The sequence below is a fragment of the Giraffa tippelskirchi genome, chromosome 2, assembly GCF_054371585.1.
Source record: "Giraffa tippelskirchi isolate mGirTip1 chromosome 2, T2T-mGirTip1v1.2.pri, whole genome shotgun sequence".
Lineage (NCBI taxonomy): Eukaryota > Metazoa > Chordata > Mammalia > Artiodactyla > Giraffidae > Giraffa > Giraffa tippelskirchi.
In genome coordinates this window covers 60,938,715-60,958,677 of record NC_137276.1, presented here as the reverse complement: position 1 = coordinate 60,958,677, position 19,963 = coordinate 60,938,715, and the positions used below count along the sequence as shown (strand labels likewise).

The 19,963-nt window shown below is 44.1% G+C and overlaps 1 protein-coding gene across 34 annotated transcripts in view; it reads left to right on the top strand.

Moving 5' to 3' along the window:
• LRMDA (leucine rich melanocyte differentiation associated) overlaps positions 1 to 19,963 on the top strand; it is a 1,316,989-nt gene that overhangs the window by 597,746 nt on the left and 699,280 nt on the right. The gene's annotated exons all lie outside the window — the stretch shown is intronic.

Genomic DNA, 19,963 nt, shown 5'->3' with positions numbered 1-19,963 from the left:
AACAGGGAGGGCCACCCTTGGCTGTCCTTACAGCCATGGGCCATGATAGGAGAGTAGTCTGTTTCTGAGCATCTCACTATCAGAGGGCATTGGCAGGTGGAAAATAAGAGGAGGCTGATAATCCCCCACATCCTTCCTCTTGACTCATGTCTGTTGGCAGCTAATTAACCTTACTGATTAACTCAAGTCAAGCCTGGACCATGGTGGAAAGAAAGTACCTGCTTTCCCCGCTTCCTTCCCTCCCTTTCATCTTTTCTCATTCAACCTGCATGCACAGGGAGCATTAGGCACTATCCTAAGAGCTTGTTTCATATCTGTGGGCAAAACTGACAAGCATTCCATGGACCTTATAGTGTATATTAAACAGTCATCACAATACATGAGTGAATTATATGGTATGTTTGAAGGTGATAAATGTCATGGGAAACAAAAAAAAGGGAGCAGATAATGAAGTAAGTAGTCCTGGGTGGAGGTAGCAGAGGAGGTTGCATTATTGAGCGGGGTGGTCAGGGTAGGCTGTGATAGGAAAGTGAGTAGATTGAAGGAGAAGAATACTGTTGAAATGAGTTTGCTGCTTCTGAACTCACAATGTCTGGTAGGAAAGAAGGAGCCACCAACAATGGAATTCCTGGAATACAATTTTTTCCTAACAAATTGAAGCAACTTGGTTACTGGAGATGACGAGAAATGACGAATGGCCATGGCCATGCCTGTCTGCCCTTAATCACCTGCATGGCTCTTGGTGCCACCATGCGGTGTTTTGTATCCAATGGAGAGTGGGAGGCAGGTTGTAAAGCCAGAGTTCTGTAGCCCAGATGGGTTTGATGGGCCTCTAATGGTTCAAAAATATTTGTTGGATGAGTTTCTGAATGAATGAGTGAATGAATGAAGGAAAGAGTAAATTAATGAATAAATCAATGAAAAACGGATGAGTAAAGACTGAAACTCATCTCTCTATTAAAAACAAGTTATTTTCAAGTTCACACTTGTAAGTTACTAGTGGAATATCTAACTTTAGTGGTAACTGCTTTAAGGTACTTTGCCTTAAATATAGGCATTTGTACCCCTGGGCAACTTTTCACGGAGAAGGCAATGGCACCCCACTCCAGTACTCTTGCCTGAAAAATCCCATGGATGGAGGAGCCTGGTAGGCTGCATTCCATGGGGTCGCTGGGAGTCGGACATGACTGAGCGACTTCACTTTCACTTTTCCCTTGCATGCACTGGAGAAGGAAGTGGCAACCCACTCCAGTATTCTTGCCTGGAGAATCCCAGGGACGGCGGAGCCTGGTGGGCTGCCGTCTATGGGGTCGCACAGAGTCGGACACGACTGAAGCGACTTAGCAGCAGCAGCAGCAGCAACTTTTCAAATAATAGAGTGAAAAATTATTCAATTTTCTTTTAAGTATGGTTGGATATTATGGTGCAGTCCCAGCTTAGATTTTCACCTAAGGTAAAGGGTATTCTTGGGACCAACAGATGACTTCACTCATATTTCAATTAAGAACAGACTCTGATTGATAACCATGTTAATCACTGTCCCTCAATTATGGAAAATACCTATTAGTGGCCTTTAATCATAACATAGAGATAGAGGCAGATGATTGATGATTGGATGTATCTTTGGTGGATCTCCTGGTCTGGTGGTTACCAAACTTTTCAGGTTATTAGAAAGTCCTGAGACAACTTACAGATGCTGTCCACACTTTAGGTCTTTTGTCAGAAGTTTCAGGTATGGACCTCAGTACCTATATTTTTAAATCCCTTCACAGGTAAATTCGTTGAAGATGGTGTAGGATTTAGGAACCACTGTGCTAAAGTCAACTTTGAGGAAAAGAAACTATGGCCTCTTTTTTTTTTTTTTAATTCATTTTATTGGTGTCTACTTTCATACTAAAAAAAAAAAAAAAAAAAAAGCTGTAAATCTTTATTGCTGGAAGCCAAACAAGACAGATTCATTCCCCTCTATTAGAGTAGCATTCCAGTCCATTCTTTTGGTTTTTTCCCTTCCCTCTCCTTTTTCCCTCCCTTTCTTTTACACCAAACATAGGACTATTTTATAAATATTACTGTATTATTTTCTTTCTTTTTACAATACATTATACATCTTATTCAATACTTTTTAAAACGACATGATATTCCAGAGTATGGAAGTCATCCAGTCTTTTCAACTTGCTGAAACCCTTTGCTTTACTCAGTGTTCTCCACTTAGAAAAATGTTCGTGAATCTTTATTGCCTGAAATACTAGAAGGATACAGCTATCCTGCACCACCCACCCATGTCCTTATTCCTAGTCTTAGGGCAGAGTAGCCCTTGCTCAAACTCTTACCATCCCCCCGAAGAAGCTTGGTAGTAAAACACATTGACCCTTCTTCAGGGATGGTCTGGGCTGTCATGAAAACCCATCCACCCCTCTGGTCCATTTGAAATGGAGTTGTTATTTCCCAAAGTGAAGGAGGCGTACATACCAGCCAGTCAGAAGTGCAGATGCTGTAGTAGCCTCAGATCCTGACTTTGAGGAGTATAAACCATTTAAGAAGATAGAACTTTGTCTTCCTGGAGTGTTAACCCAGTAATACAGGGCAGTGTCTGTTGAGGATGAAGGACCAGGCAGCCCTCGAGCTTCCTTTGGACTGGGGAGAACAGAGAAGCCTCCTCAGAGGAGTGACAGTTTGGATGGAGTTCTGAGGAGAATCTGAATCAGCTCAGCTGAGATAAGGCTCTTGGTTTCTTTGCCTTGTACATAGAAAGAGCTGTCCTGCCTCTGTCCCACCATAATAACCGACTGGATGGTCTGTGAGGCTCCTGGAAACCAAGTAGTTAAGACACCAAATAAAGTAATCATTCTCTGGGCCCTCCGAGAGGGGAAACAGCAGCACCAGAAAACTCTGCCCTCAGCTGAGTCAAGCTCCAAGAGCCCCTTTCACAGACACATAAATATTTAATAATCATCTGTCTACAACAAATCTAGAGGAAAAAAAATCTTTAAATAGACTGCTCAAAAGGCCAAAACCTGAATTTTAATTGAGGTACTTTGAATTACTCCCATTAGTCGGTCGTTCTGACTTTTTCTTAGCGAGGGGTGGATTGTTTTTGAAAGGAGGATCAGAATTATTAGCAGCCCTTAAAAAAATAAAAAAAACCCCACTGTTCCTGCTAAATAATAAACTAGGCTTCTTTTTAAAAAGATGTGGCATTTTCAGAGCACAAAGCAAGAGGGCAGGGTGTGATGAGCCCCGCAGATTGGAGATGCAATTTGAAAAGCTTTAAGGGCATTCAGATGCCATGCTAAGCATTTCCCTGCCGTATCACCTCTGTGGTTCTCCCAGATCCCACTGAAGTTTTTAGGACATAGGAGGCATGTCTGTGTATATGTATGTGTTTGTTTTCCCTTTCTCTGCCCCCGAGCCTAGAGTCTCCTGCAGCTGATGTAACAGTCCTCTCCTGGAGGTACCCCGGTATCTCATGAGAGCCAATTTCGACAATCTAGAGTACTTAAATTGAGCCATTTCGTTTTCTGTAAAATAAACCCTGGGTCATTATGCGTGGTTTTTCATTCACCCGCCCCCTTGTCTCTCTTCCCTAGGCCCCTGTCTGCCCACACCGCCCTCCTTTCCCATGCTCTGCCTTCAAGCCCCCTTCTATGAATGGGAGGGAAGCAGACAGCCTTTAGGCGAGCACTGTTTTCAGCCCAGGCATGTCAGCTCCATTCTGGCAAAATTTTCTTTGAGATCTATGTCATGGAGCAGGGCCATGGGGTTACCCCCCACCATAATTGATCTTGCGTGTTCATCTGCTTCCCCTGTATCTCCCTCATCCCTCACTGGCCTTTGTTTGGATAAAGTGCTTGAGGCTTTATGGTGGTGCTGAGAGCTGCCTGTCCCAGTACCCTGCTGCTTCGTCCATCCTGGGTGAGACCATAGAGCGCCACTTAGGGAAAAAAGTTCTTCTGCCTCCCCTGCCACATATCATTCCCAACCCCCATCCCATACATTTGAGGACAGCTCCTGGTGTCTTGAGTAAGGCAATTTCCAGACTGATTTACTATGCAATCACTTTTCATGGCCCCTCGTGCACCAGTATGAGAAATGTTAATTGGTGAGTCTGAGATGCTCTTCCTCTTACTTTGTGAGCAAAGAAGGGGAAGGGAATCCATGTCCGTCTTTGTGATGGCTCCGAGTCCACTCTCACTGGCTCCTGCTTATGTTAAAACCAATGGTAATGATAGATCTGAATCCGGTAATTTATTCGATTTTGGGTCATTAACCCTTGTTCTGCTTATGGCAGCAAATGACTTCATCGTCAGAGATGATGAGTGTTCCAAACTGTGGGGATACTTGGCTCTCTGGAGCTTTCGTCTGAAAATCAATTTTAAGCAAGAGGCAGGCATTTGAAATCCTCTCTGCTTATAGGTTGCTGCGGCATTGCCTCTAGGATTTGAGGAAGCAGGAGGGCAGCAGGGGGAGAGGACCACCCCCCAACCCTGAAGACTTCTGTGGCCAAAGAGTGTTTGTGTTGAGGTGGCTAATGTCATGAAAAGACTGCACAATAGACTGTGTCAAAATGCATCCATGGGAGTGGGGAATGAATCACAGTTTGGAAACGGGGGAAAAGGAAAAGAAAGGAGCGAGCCTACATCTAAGAGATCCTGCCTGTAGACCGAGGAAAATAGCTTGAAATCATTGTTTTGATTCCCATTGACTGAAGGCTGGAGGGACTTACTGGTTAAGCTTTTTAAAGCCGCAGCAGTTTAAAAAACTTTTTTTTTTTTTATTTTTGCCTGGTATACCCTTTCTCCAGTTGACCTTGCAACATATTAACTCATCTTTGGAAAGAAACAAAACAAAACACCTTTTGTCTTCAAATTCAGGGCTGCCCTCTGTCTTGGAGTGTTACAGAAATAGGTGGCATTGCCCAGTGTCCCTGACTGCAGGGCAGAGGCGTGCTGTGGTCAGTGCTGGCCTGGCTCCAGGCAGAGTGCATAACCAGACTCCCTGCAGCTCCCCCGGCTGTGTCCTTCTGCCACGAAGGGCAGCTGACAGCACTGTTGGGGTCAGTGGATTCCTTCCCCATCTTTGAGAATGGAACCAATGTCTGAGCCGTACTGAACGGCTTCTGAGAATGAACCCACCTTTTCTGTGTAAGCCCTGCCCTTGCCTGAAAATGTAGTCACATGCAATGACTTCCACTGCTGTATTTTCCAGGTGAAATATTTGGGGAGGAAATAGAGATATTTAGAAACTTTTCAGTGGAAGAACTTAAGTAATCATTTAACCAATTTCCCGTAGTTTTGTCAATTGCCTTAGTTTTGCAGATGAAGAACCTATGACCCACACATGTCAAGTGCTTGTCCAAGATCACATAGATTGTAGCAAGCAGAAGGGGTCCTAGAAACCAGGGCTCCTGAGCAGTGGTGTACCTGGAGGTGGGGCCAGGTCACCCCAGGGACAAGCAGTAAGGATGTACCTTGTCTGTAGAGGACATATAAACAATAACAAAGCCCCTGGCTCCAACTTGAACCACCACCATGAGCTGACTATTCCAAACGTCAGTGACAAAATATTTCTCCTCCTAGGGTGGACACTCTCAAGAGAGCCCTCCCCACCTCTTTGGTATACCAATGCTCCTGACTCCTTGTTTCTATCTCCCCCACTAAACCAATAAGCATCCTTATCAAACAAACCCCAAGCAAACAAAGAACCAATCCCACATTAGAAGTATGCACTCCTGCTTCTTTCAGAGTTCAGGAAGGAAAAGAGCCTTCTGGTGAGCTTACTTGACTGGTTTAGAAAGAGTGTGATGTCTTAAATCCACATGTGGGGACCCAAGACAGCAGTGTTGGGACTTACCTCTGGTGTTTGGGTGTGGGGTGCTGTGTCCTGCGCTCACTGAAGCTAGGTCAGGAGCTCCTAGCCCCGGGTCTGGGATGGAACCCACAGAGCTGGAGACTCTCTGGATTAGTGTCTAAATCGAATTCTCTCCCAGATACTCAGAGCCTTCAGGGGAGCTCTTGGTGGTCTGAGGACCTGACTGGCACATGTATATGTGTGTGTGGTCATTTTGGCCCGATGGACTGCTGTCCGGGCTTTTCCTCTCCTCCCCAGCCACCCTCTAGATTGGGTGAGTAAATATTCCAGGCTGCTAAGTCATCAGTTCTGACAGACAGCTGTCTCTTTGCAACCACCCCTCCTTTCCCCCCAGCCCCTCATTTCATCTTCCCCCTGTCAGAACTCACCCTTTGGCAGAAATCTTTTCCGAGAGCTAAATGTGAGCCTCAAAGAGATGCCGTCAAGGTATTTTTCATAATTTTCAAAAGTAATTTCCCTCCCTCCCTCCACCCCTTCTCCATTGTAATTACGTCTTAGCAGTTACCCAAACCAGCACCGCAGCAACCCAGTCCTCTCCCTCTGTGGGGACAGCCTTTTCCCCAGCAGCTGGTCTGGGGGACGAATCCTGGGAGAGAAATACTGGATAAACACAACTTCCTCACCATTAGCTTTAAAAGTGAGGTGTTGGTGGTGTTTTACCATGAAGAAGGAAAACTCAAAAAAGTCTCATATCCTCTTTGCGCTAGCAGAAGGTCCTGAGGGATTTCCTTATGCACCAGGTCCGCAGTAGTATTTAAGGTACTCTTAATCCAATTCATGTGCATCTCTTTAAGAGAAAGGGACATCCATTCCAGAATATTCCCTGCCATTTCTTGACTCCCCTCCTCCGCTCCCTTTCGGGTTTCAACCTCATGCCGTCAGGAAGCAGTCAAGGAAAGACGTCATCTTGTCTCTCGTACCTTGATCTCTGTTTCCACCCACCTTTGAAAACCTCCCATGGCTGGTTCTCAACAGGAGACCTGGCCACAGGAACAGGAGGAGGGGTGGTGTGTGTCTCTGGTCCTCTCCAACACCGGTTATAGCCAGCCCCATCTGAACAGAGATCCTGGGGGTAAATTATCCTCCACAAGGAACACTGGGACTTGACATTCAAAAATTCTATTCATTGAAAGGAGACACTAGCCTGAAAACCTGGTTTAGTAGATAAAATCTGTGACCACAAGAGGATAAATCTAGTTTGGCTTGTTTGTACTGGTCTAATTTAATATGATCTCCCTTGGAGTTTCCAGCGTCTAGATTTTCTAGATCATTAAATCCATTACTTTTCAGCGTTAGCTTTTTTGTTGGGGGGGGCGGTGTTGGGGCAGGGAGTGGGTATAGATTTTAATGGCATCCCACACTAATCAAGAGAGCCTCATCAAAACCCACTTGGGGTCTGGAGTGACTGATTCCTGGTCCTGCAACTTTAAACGAGTATCTCTATCCATTTTACACAAGCCCCCAGCAGCTGAGTTAGAAAAAAGCATCTTCTTGCTGCAGCCATTGCTGTCATAGGACCACAAGAGGGGTGGGAGGTGGGGGTCAGCCCCAACCTTCTGGAAAAGCTGGGTGCGAGCATGAAGGACGTGGGAGGATGTGAGCCATCTCATTTACCCACCTCTGGGATGAACTAAAGAGCCTGGAAGGAATCGCTGTGGACTAATGTGTGACCTTGAGTACATGGCCACCTCTGGTATCCTTAGTACTGCCCTCATTGAGGCAAGAGGAGCAGTTCTCACACCTGCCTCTCGGGGGTGGTGGGCTGAAGTGGGTGGGAGCTGCCTGCAAGTCACACAGTGCTCTGAGGAGGAAGCAGCCATCCCTGTCTCAGTCTTCATATCTGTAAGAAAGAGATGGAAGGGGATTAAGTGAGATTTTAATACTGTCTACCCTTTCCATATTTATTTTTGCTAAGTCAAAAGTGAGAAATAGAGTCCCAGTTGCTGTAGCCTTTAGTCTGTACCAGGTTCCTCCCCTCCTTGACCTGATTTGTCTTGCCAGCCAGACCACAGCAGCCCTCTTTGTAGGGACATGTGCTTGTGGGCCTTGATGTGTCTGAGAAGCCCTAGTCAGGGCTACAGTGGCTCCAAGGCAGGGTTCCAGCTCAGATACAACATCCAAGCTTCCATGGCCCCTGCTCCCATAGCAGAGAGCCAAAGGGGAAATTGTTCAACTGGGAATTTGAATCCATGGCTAAACATGTGTGCAGATGTGTATGTATGTTTCCCTTTAAGTCTTTTCCAAACTTTGCTAAGATGGTCCTTTCTTTAACTTTTTGATGATATCCTTTAAATAGTCCATATGGATATTTCTCTGCCCCATAACCCCTCCAAACAAAAAGAAAGCATGGGGACAAAGCAAGCAAGGAACCAAGTTTTTGCAGCTTGTCAGTTTGCGCAGTAAAGCAGCGTGTGTGTGTGCGCGCATGCGCGCGCGCGCACGTGAGGGTGCATGACACTGGAGAGAAACACTTCATCATTAAAGGGTGTCTTTTCTTGGGCTGAAGAAGACTCTGCACGATGTCTCTTCCTGCATAATTGGCCTGTCTTTTCATACAAGCCAAGATGCTTGTTTCTGTCTAAGCCCATGCACTCCCCACAGGTCAGGAGCGATAGTAAAAACCTGTTGTCGGGCTTTGTATTTGAAATAATGGAGTCACTAATCTACTTGATCTGGCCAAGTCAGATAAAGAAGAAAGTGAGGGATGCTCGTGTTTCAGGGATGGAAGGTACTTGTAAAAGCAGTTTCTTTTGGGGAGGGGGAGAAGGGGGAGACACACAGGGGGGAAAAAAACGGAGCAAAGACTGTTGGAAACCTTTTAATTAGTACTAATTACCTCAGCAGAAAATGTTGGAAGCTTGAAAGGATTTGTGTCAGCAAGTGAAAGATCAAAGATTGCTAGGCTCGAATTTTAATCTGTTGGCTATAAAAAGGAGTGAGGGGGGTGGTAATGGGACCCAGGAGAATGGCTGCCCAGGTGGCTCTGCCCTTAATCCCTTCTTTACTGCTGCAGCCTGAGGCCTAGTCCCAATTACATAGTAAGATAATTTAATTTAATGTGTTTTTTTTTTTCTTTGACGTTAACTGGGGTATAGAAAGAGGGGGACCTTTTTTGTGAGGATGGAGTGGGTTGGCATCAGTGACACCATAGCTGCACAATCTCTTCTGTTGACTTTCCCAGTCTTTCCCCAACCAACCGACATTTTAATATCAATTAAAAAACAAAGTGCACAGGGGAAAATGTTCTTTAAGGAGGAAGGAATCTCCCAGTATACTAAAGGGCTGAGGCTTCTGATGTGGTCAGGACGTGGTTAGGACTTCTGGGACAACAGGTAAACTATGTTACTGGAAAACTCGACAATTATTCCTCATAGTGGCAGTTCCTTAAAAGTCCAGTAGAGCATAGAGAGAGAGAGAGGAGAAAGGTAGTGACAGTCCACACTACCCATCCTAAAAATCGTCTGTGTTTGCTCCTTTCCTCTTTTCCCGTTACCTCCCTCTTCCTGTCCTCTCTAAGAGTGGATTAGGCTGGGACAGGGTCTCTGTAGCTGTGAGTGCCCTACCTGTAGCCCCTGGGCACTCACCATTCCTGTGTGCACCAAACTCCTGCTCTTTTCTTGGGCCACTGGAACCTGCTCAGCCCTCAATCGATGACTGATGGGAGGAGACAGATAAATATCCCAGCTCCCTCACATTTCATTGGAGATTTTGCTAATAAGTGGTCCACATTTCATCCCATGCTACTCTACAACAGAAGTTGGCCCCAGGGTCCAATCTGGCCTACTAACTGTTACTGTAAATAAAGTTTTATTGGAACACAGTTAGGCCCATTCATTTACCTACCATCTGTGGCTGCTTACACAGAGTTGAGTAATTGCGACAGTGATGATATGGCTGACGTATCCTAACATACTTACTATCTGACTGATGACATGAAAAGTTTAGTGATCCATATCCTAAAGAGACGTTGATCCCAGTGGCCTTCAGCAGTAACCTACCTCATCATACATCCTTTATTAACTTCTTTCCCTTTCTTAACTCACTTTCTGATGCTTTATGTGATCACCTCCCAAGTAAAAGTCTTACTTTCATGTCCTCATTTCAAAGTCTGCTTCTGGGAACTCCAACCTAAGATCTTGTGTACGTGCTCACACAGAAAGGCAATCCCTACAGTGAGTTCTGGTTTAACCCTGTCCCTTCCGGGGTCCAAAGTGTACACCTTCAGAAGTGGGTGGCCTGGCCCAGAGTAGAAACTCAGCTTTGAGAAGGCAGAAGTTCTGCAGACTGTTGCCACTTTGATTCACGGACATGAGCTCAAGTCATTGAATCTTTTTGTTCATCAGGTTGGACGCTTTGTAAGCTTTTAGGAGATGGTGTCTAGGAAAAAAGCCTGCATAGTAGGATTGATATGCCTGGCTGTGGATCCCTGAGTATGGCTCTGTGCTCCAGGGAATGACACATTTACATTTTTAATTATGGGAGAACTGACCTAGAGTGTCTCAGCTCCACTTCAGGAGGCCAGATCCCTGGACACGATGTCTAAATATCTACTTCCTCTAGGACAGGCTACTAGGGGAGATTTGGAGACCAAATCACCTGGTATTTGGCTTATGTCTCTTCACTCATACATGTAAATATAAACTGGCTGACACCCAAAATCTAATATACAATCTACTCATATGTAAGTATTTTTTGTTTTCCTTTGTTCTTCTTTATCTCCCAATCTCAGTTAATTTCTTCTGATACCGATTTATCTTGAGGATGGAAAGGCAAATTAGAGAATTAGAGGCATCAGCACCTTGCCCTTTGTATTAGTTAGCTGCTGCTGTGTAACAAATCACCCCCCAAATTTAATAGCTTAAAACAACAAACATTTTTTTCACAGATTCTGTGGGTCAGGAGTCTAGATGTGGCTTAATCCAGTCTCATAAGGCTGCAGTTAAGATGATAGTGGTTTAGTTGCTAAGTTGTGTCCCACTCTTTGCAACTCCATGGGCTGTAGCTTGCCAGACTCCTCTGTCCATGGGATTTCCCAGGCAAGTATACTGGAGTGGGTTGTCATATCCTTCTCCAAGGGATCTTCCCGATCCAAGGATCAAACATGTGTCTCCTGCATTGCCAGTGTATTCTTTACTGCTGAACCACCAGGAAAGCCCCAATATGACAGACAGAGCTGTAAACATCTGAAGGCTCAATTAGGGAGGATCCATTTCGAAACTGATTCACATGTTATTGGCAAGATTCCGTTCCTCACAGGCTGTTGGACTAAGGCCCCATTTTCATCCTGGGTACTGGTTGGAGGCCTCTCTCAGTTACTTGCCACATGGGCTTCTTCACAGGGCCACTTACAACATGGCAGCTAGCTTTCAAGGAAGTGAGTGAGGAAAGGGGAAAAAGAGAAACAGAGCCAGCAAAGCAGAAATCATGGTCTTTTGTGACCTTATCTCGAAAAAAAGAGAGAAAAAAAAAAAGAGAGATCTCATCACTTTGCCATATTCATTAGGTCCAGCCCATATTCAAGCTGAGGGGATGACATAGGGACATGAACACCAGAAGGAAGGAATCATTAGGTGCCATCTTGGAAGTTGCCCCCCAATACCACTATCAGTCCTAAAGGCCCATCCCCATCATTCTAGGGTCGTTTAAGAGTGAGGTTTCCAACTTAGGCACATTTTACTAGTTGTCTTTAATCATTAAGTAATATTAATTCTTCTAAAATCTTCCTAAAACTTCTATTGCCCACTCCTCTGTTTTCTTAAAGATATGATACAGTATATACTTCTATACTTTTCAAATCTCAGTTGAGCATCTACGTCATAGGAAGTGTCATTCCTGGACTTTTAGCCTAAAGGAATCACTCCCTCCAAGCTCCTGTACTTATTTTCTATATTGTTTATTTGGCATATAATCATATATTACTTTGTGACAGTTCTATTGTGGTCTTGGATTACTCCTTGAATCTCGTATTAATTTCCACATGTTGACATCTTGTCTCTCCACAAGAATTATAAACAATTTGAATGCAGCAACTGTCTAATACTTCAGGCATAAACAAGGCTGTGGATGTTCTCTTTAAACATATGGTAACTTTTTTCCTTTGGTACTGGTGATTTCTGACTCATGGCCATGGCTTCTGATGGCTGCTGAAGGTTGTAGCATTGATGGTACCTATGCTGAGGGTCCCTGTCTATTCTCATTTGTTAGCTTTGGTGTGTTTGTTTATTTTAGTAGGTAGTTTTGTTTTCGTCTTTAGTCTGTTTTTCTTTGGTGTCAACACAATAGCCATGGCTTCCTTGCCTTTTCTTAATTTAAGCCAAGGATTAACGAGAATCTTTAAAATGCTTCTTGTTTGAGAGTCACAGTTTTCTGAATGAATGCTTAAGATTCCCTTCCATGATATTCTGGTTTTGTGACATCATCATTGGGACTGAGAGGGGAAAGAAAAAGGGACAAACCTTTATTGGACATGGACTTCATGCCAGCATTATTCACTTACCTCTAGGCTCATGGCCGTGTCTCAGAGAATGAAGATGGATGCAAGTGTGAACTTTAGATAAATAGCATGCTGTATTTTTAAATTCTGAATGATTGTTGTGTTAAACCAGGAATAGGAAGCCAGATCTGGGGAAAGGAGAGTGAAAATGAATATGGTTTAAGGAGCAAGTGTGGGGCTGACTCCCACAGCACTGTTTATATTCTGAGGCCTGGCTCAAACAGCTGCTCACAGAGACTGCCCTCATGGCATTACTTCCCTGGGCACCGATGAGAACCTTGGTGCTCTTGATGGGAATAGTAGTCATTTAGGAGATGTTATAGGATGACTGTCTCCCCCACATTCATATATTGAAGGCTTAACCCCAGGACCTCAGAGTGTGACCTTATTTGGAAACAGGAGTATTTTAGACATAATTAGTTAAAATAAGATCATGCTAGAGCAGGGTGGGCCCTTAATCCAGTATAACCAGTACCCTTGTGGAAAGAATGCCTTGTGAAGAGATGGATCCACACATAGGGCAAATGCTGGGAGCCTCGGCACTAATGATGTTTGGGGACGTTTGGATAAGTCTTTGTTGTGGGGGATTTTCCGTTCAATGTAGGATGTTTAGCAGTATCCCTGACCTCTGCCCACCAAGTGCCAGCAGTACCTCCCAGCCTGACAACCAGAACTGTCTTTAGACTTTGCTACATGTCCTCTGGGGCAGGGGAAGCAAAGTCACCCCTGGTTGAGAACCACTGATCACATCTCTTCAAACAATTGTAGGGATCACTGTGGGGGCCTTCCAGGCAGATGTGGAGAGTTAGGTGAATGCTATAGGCATCAAGAGGTCAGCCTTGCTGGGAGTTTTAAAGATAGAGATTGAAAAATAGCTTCAGTGGATGCATGGTGTTATAGATCTGAATATTAGAATTAATTGAGTTCTGGTCATCACATTACCCAGGGGTTTCTATGCTGCTTATGGGTGGGGTAATTTCTGTCCTGGTTGGCCCAGGGCTATTCTAGTTAAAGCCTGTTTTCCTGGCATAACCAGTTACCCCTCAACTCTGGGAGATGCCCTGGTTTAGACAACAGATTATATGGTTGTCCTGCCCATGGGCAAATGCAGCCTACTGCTGCTTGTGGACAACACCAGTACAAATGTGGATGCCTTTGGGTAGAGCATGCACTCTGATTTCCTCAGTCCTCACTACTCCCTATTGTCCTACCTGCATTTTCTGTATCTTATCTCTTCTAAGATATACAATTTTTTTTCACATTTTAACATTCCTGAATCCATCTTGAAATCGATGGCTACTTAAATTTGTCATTGGTAAGGAGGCAGCTGTCATGTCATTGTCAGTACACATTCCAACTTGGTTATAGTTCTGATTATTTTCACTTCAGTTAACATACATATATATATATATATATATATCATATGCCATATATATATATATGATATGTATATGATATATATATGATATATCATATGATATATATATATATGATATTTCACTTGCTGTTTGAAAACTCACTGTGATTTGACATTGAAAGGCAAATTAATTGTGTAAATGGAGAGGGCATAAACTTGATATTATAAAGCAAATATTTGTTGTTGGAGTAATGACCTTGATTCATAGTTTCTTGCAAAGCAATGAACAGGATATAAAAAAGGAAGAGAATTCTAGAGGCATTTTCAGGTAGGAAGCATTGGGTCATTTTTAACTTACAGTGGTTTTTCTTGTTCACCAAGACATAGAATAATGGTGCCTCTGTAATGGATAAACCTTGGATTCACTGAAATGCAGGGTTTCAATACCTGACTGGTCCCTGAAGGTATTTGAGTTGGAGGACCCCCATTCTTTCTCACACTTCTGTGTACATAGAAATGATATGGGAAATTAACCATACGCATCCAGTCTCCACCCATGAAGAACCTGATTTGTAGGTTAAGGGTGGACCTTGGCCTCTGTGTGTTTAATAAGTATCTCTGAGATTCTAATGCACCCTACTAGACACCCTGGTAATATCACCCCTTTTTCTTTATTCTCCTCTGGAGGAATCTGAGACCCAGAGAGGGGAATGAAAGGCCCTGCTGACACATAGCATGTTGAGTGAGTTGGACTGGAGTCTAGTCCGCTGACCACTAGTGTAGTGCTCTGCCCTCGAGGCCTCACTAAACATGCTTCAGTGGAGCCATGGGAGGACTGCTGAGCTGTGTGACCAGCTCAAGGGAGCTGTGGTTTTAGAGTCTGACTTGGAGTGAAGCAGCTGGGGCTTACTTGCCTGACCTCTGAATCCTCTGTACTGTATATATGCAGATCCTTGGAACCTGGGTGTGTACCTGGGCTTTTGTTTGTTTTCCCAGTGATTTTGTTTGTTTTGTATGTTATGAAAAACCTATGATGTTAACATCAAAGTATTTTTGAGGCAAGGGAGTAGAATTCTCTAGGAGAATAGATAGGGAGAAGAGGAAAGCAGTAGATAAAATACCGGCTGAGGGCAGCAGGGGAAGAAGACAGGGTTGGAACAGGGATGACTGCCCCGTACATCCCCAGTGCTTTCTTGTCTACCAAGAGCTCTTCCCAACTTGCGTTTGCACATCCAGGTTTGAAGTGGGGGCCGGGGGCTGCCCAATGTTAGTATTGTCTTCCCCCCTCCCCTCTCCTTTATAAAGGGAGACTGGTCAGACTTCCCCACAGCTACTGGATGGGAGCTTCCTCCTGGCCTCTGGGCTGTGATGGCCACTCAGGGGGCCCTGGGATGGTGCCCAGACATGGCCTGTTAGGAGAATGTCCTCCAGGCTCCCTGGAAGGTCCGTTCAAACCCCTCCCTAGGGGGGCACCCTCTCAGATTGTGCAGAAGGAGAGGGCTGCCCTCAAGTGCAGGTCTCTTAGTAATAGCTTCCCCCTAAGGACAGCCTTCCTGCTGTTTAAAGAACCTCAACCTGAGAAGATAGAATACAGACTGTGGTGGGTATGTGTAGGAAACATACTTATTTAGTAATTTGAGGCCTGAGGAGAGACAGCCTTGAGTTTCCCCCTGACTTTTTCTGAGTATCTTGTGCCTTTACTGTTCTTTCCTCATTTTGTCTTTAGAAGTAGTATTTTCCAAGGTACTTGAAAAGAAATAGTTGCATGAGCCTATGTTGTAAACATTTCTGGGGCTCTTTTTGTCCCTTTCTTATGGAAAGGAGACAAGATCAGGATTTGGGCCTGTGTCCAGGGCAGGTAGGTAAGTCTTTCCCTCCTCCTCCTTAGCTGTCATCAGGGGAGACACAAAGAGATAGAACCCATTGATCCTAAAGGCCCAGAGCTTAACTGATTGTCAGGGAGACAAGAATAAGACAACTGGGATGAAAGGAGGACACACTAAGTCTGTGGCCACTAGTGGAAGGAGCGTGCAGTGCAGCAGCCCTTCGGGGCTTGAGTCCAGGCATGGTCAGCTGGATTTGCCTTGGTCAGAAGTCTCCCTCCCAGGAGGAGATGTTTAGGCTCTGCTGTGAACTGTAGGTGAGAGGTCCAGCAGCAGAGAATAGGTAGAGGCACATGATGATAAAATGACCAGACAGGTCACCCAGCCTTCTATCCTTAGAAGGTGATAGGAATAAAGTCTGGAGGTCCGACTTGAAAGTCGGGTCAAGATGGATCAAATAGTTATTTTTTGTCAAAAGCTTTGGGCCCATTCTTACCTGTAGACAACCCCTGGTGATCCCAAGTCATGAACCCACCTGGAGGCCTATCCTGACCTGAGTTCTCTTGCTTTGAAGTGGGCTCTCCTCTGCAGAGTGAGGAAATAATTTGCTGCCTGCTTCAATGAACCATCAGGAGAGCCAGCAGACCTAATGGCATGTGAGAATATTAACCTCCTACCACGAAGAGCTGTGAATCTTGAGCGGCAGTCTATAATTCACCCTGGACTCCTGAGCCAGACCTCTCCGGCTTTCTCTCTCACTCACTTTCTCACTTACACCCAGAGAGGAGGAGAGACATGCTCATAAAACTTTATATTCTCCAATAGTGTGAGCCTTGCTGAGCTGTTTGGTAATGAGTGGCTTTCCTTTTGCAGTCATGGAAAAAAAGGAAACACTCAGAGGCGGGAAGGAGGAGGTTGTTTTTCCCCCCCCCCCTCTGGATTGTGTTTTATTTTATTTTTTTTCTTCCAGTTTTATTGACTTAGTGGACACACAGCACTATATAAGTTTAGGGTGTACAGTGTAATGACTGGACTTACCTACATCATAAAGTGATTATCACAATAAGTTGAGTGAACATTCATCATCTCATACAGATACAAAATTACATAGAAGAAATTGTTTTTCCTTGTGATGAGAGCTTTCTTAACAACTTTCACTTGTAACATGCAGCAGTGTTAATTCTCTTTATCGTGTTGTACATGACATCCCTAGTACTTATTTGTCTTGTAATTGGAAGTTTGTACCTTTTCACCACTTTCATCCAGTTCTCTCTCCCCTACCCTTTAGTAACCAGAAATCTGATTATTTTTCTATGAGTTTGCTAGCTTGCTTGCTTTTGAAGTATAATTGACCTACAACACTGTGTTAGTTCCTGGTATAAGACATAGTGATTGTGTACATTACAAAATGATCACCACAGTAAGTCTAGTTACCATCTGTCACCATACAAAAGGGGGAATTATTTTTAATGTTACATTTTGCATTGGATTGTTCTAACATGGGAAAAATGCACAATATTGTGGAAGTGACTGTTAGAATGCTTGGATAACCAAGCTTCTTTGTAAGTCTGTACTTTGTCTTAAAAATCAAAGAAAAATAGATGTTAGAACACTAATTTTAGGACAATTAGAGTATTGAAAGGGAACTTAGTGATCTTTTCAGGTCATCTGGAGGCAGAAGGAGCAGATAAACCTCACTGAGTTGTGGTTGTGTTTTTCCCCTTGTTTCATGAGATCTCGGGCCCCTTGAGAACACGATGATATCTTAGCCAGGTTCATACTCCCAGGCCTATCAGAGTGTTTGTTTTCTCAAGGCCTCAAATAATTTTAGTCAAAAGATGGAGCAAATCATCTGCTCCAATCCCTCATTTTATATATGGAAAAAGCCAAAATAGTTTACTCACAGGCATAGCTAGAGGCTACTTGGGCTAAAGTCTGTCATTCTGGTTCTATGACTGCTGCTCTTGGTGGTAAAACACCACTGTGATACTTTCACAAGCAGCGTGTTGTTCTGATGAAGATGACCTAGTAAACTCAGTGAAGCCCAGCACAAATGTATGGCCAGAAGACCAAAATCTTGGAATAAATATGGAAATTAGAAATTCGCTAGAAGCAGGGCATGTCCAAGGATGTACAGTCCTGGCTGCATCACAGCAACACCTAGCGTAGTAGGAGTCCTTGGACCAGGAGACTGTTCCTCACTTTGCTGGAAAAGCCAGGCCCACCAGGATCCACTCTGGATGGGGGCACACCTGTCTCATTCACCCTAGGTAGGGGATGCTCAACTGAATTTTGCTGATGGAGGAATGAATGGATGAATGAGTGAATGGTCCATTCTGTGCATAGCAGGATACTTTTCTGTTCAGGCAAGCCATTTAATTTCTGTATCTCAGGGTCTCTGCACAATACTGAGTACAGACAGCCTTGTTGATGACACAAGGTTGTAACAAAATCACCTTTTTTTCCTTCTGCTGACTTGACAAGCACAGTGAATGGAAAAACCAATGGTTAGTGTCCACTCTGGATATTTGTAATTCTTAGCCTTTCTGGTCCCACCAAATTGCTATTGTTCTTCTTTTTAAAATTAATATTATTAAAACAAGTCACACGCAAACCATTCCTGTCCAGAGCATCTCAAGGTCCATTCATTATGGCTTCTTATCTTGGCAGGCGATCGACACGGGAAGGCAGCTCAGCCATTATGCACATACAAAGCCTATCACTTCCCTACCAATGGCCAATTCATCAAACATTTATCTTTTGCCCTCTGAGCACTGTGTCACTTTGCCTGTCACTTCCTAGTCTAGGATGCCATGAAAGATGAAAAAACATAGGGGCGGAGGGGTGATATTTTTTTCTCCCCCAACTTTTCCCTTTCAGATAGTCCTTGTTAATCAGACTTCATACCCGAGACTTGAAACTCTCCCTGCACCCCTGCCTTTCAACCCCATTTGGGGGCCACAGGAAGGTTGAGAATGACCTGCCGCATTGACGCTGAACTTTTTAATGAATGGTAGTATAATTAAAGATATGATAAAACTTTGGTTTTGTTTGGGTGTTTTTCTCCTGCAACACATTTCAGAGCAGAGAATGTTACAAAGGGAAGAAATGTCTGAAATAATTGAATCTAGACCCAACAGTTTACAAAAATGTAAGGAGCAAGGATGTGATTGAAGCATTGCAGAAAAGTAGTGACCAGGGCAGGACAAGAATCAGGGTCTCTGGTCATTCTTCAGACAAAGATTCCCCAGGTTTCTCTTCCTGTTTTGATTCTTAATAAGTGTTAGTATCTCTTGCAAAGCTTTGGCCACTTGCTTCCTTTTTTTTTCAGTAACTAATTAACCTCTATTGAAAATACACACATTATTGTTTTCAAAACAGTCTTTCAAATATCAGCAACGCTTATATTTATCTAGGCTTGTTTAAATATCCCTTATCCCTTGTCTTCCCCATTCCAATATATGTGAACTAAACAAGTCAGGGATTTTCTTGCCCCTGTGATGAATTAGAAAGTTAAACCTGAGTGGTATTATTTTTCCAAAGTCTTACAGCCATTTAGGACTTGAAAATAGAGCTCCTGTCCCCTAATTTAGTGCTCTTACTTTCTCTACTCACGATGTTTGTGTTTGGTTCATTGAGTTGACAAGATCAGAACACCACATGCCTTGGAAAATCACCACTAGGACATTCTACCCCCAAGAGCAGCAATCAGATAACCAGAGAGGCAGACAAGGATGAAAGAACTTTCATTTAGTCTCAGGAAAATCCCTTGTTCATATCTGTGCATCTGTAAGCACTGGTGCTCTCCTTTTTGTTCCTAGCACGGTCACTTCTGTTAGGTGTTGGTCCTCAGGGCCCAGAATGTGCCACTGTATGAAATGGAGTGCAAACCTGACACAGTTGTTCTTTGAAAGCTTTTGCAAAGCACAGAGCAAGAGTTGTTAGAAGATGGAAAAAGGCTCCAGTAGCAAGCCACTTTCAGAGGTCACCATATTTCCCAGGGCTTTCTTTCCTGAAGGAGATATAAAGCTATCTTGTAGTCTGGGACAGAAAACATGTTTTCACCTTTTTCAGCCAACTGAGACCTCACAGAACCAGCAGTTGGCACATTTTTGCTGGTTTTCCTGGCCCAATTCCATTCCAGGAGGCCCTGCCCATGGGGAGCTGGTCTTTGGGCAAGTATTTGATGAGGGCCCCTCTGGGTCCCTAGGGCCTGGAGGCCCAGCCATGTAAATGTCTTCTTTTCTGGTTGGTTTGCAATGAGTAGACACCATCTGTTGAATTAAAAATTCCCTTTGTGGAGGGTGGTGAAAGGCTTGTGTGGAAGAGACACTGTTATCTTTCAAGCAAACAGTTCATGAGGTTGAAGAGTTGTGTTCTTGGCCTAACATATGTTTGCCCAATGGCTGTGGGAGCCTCCCC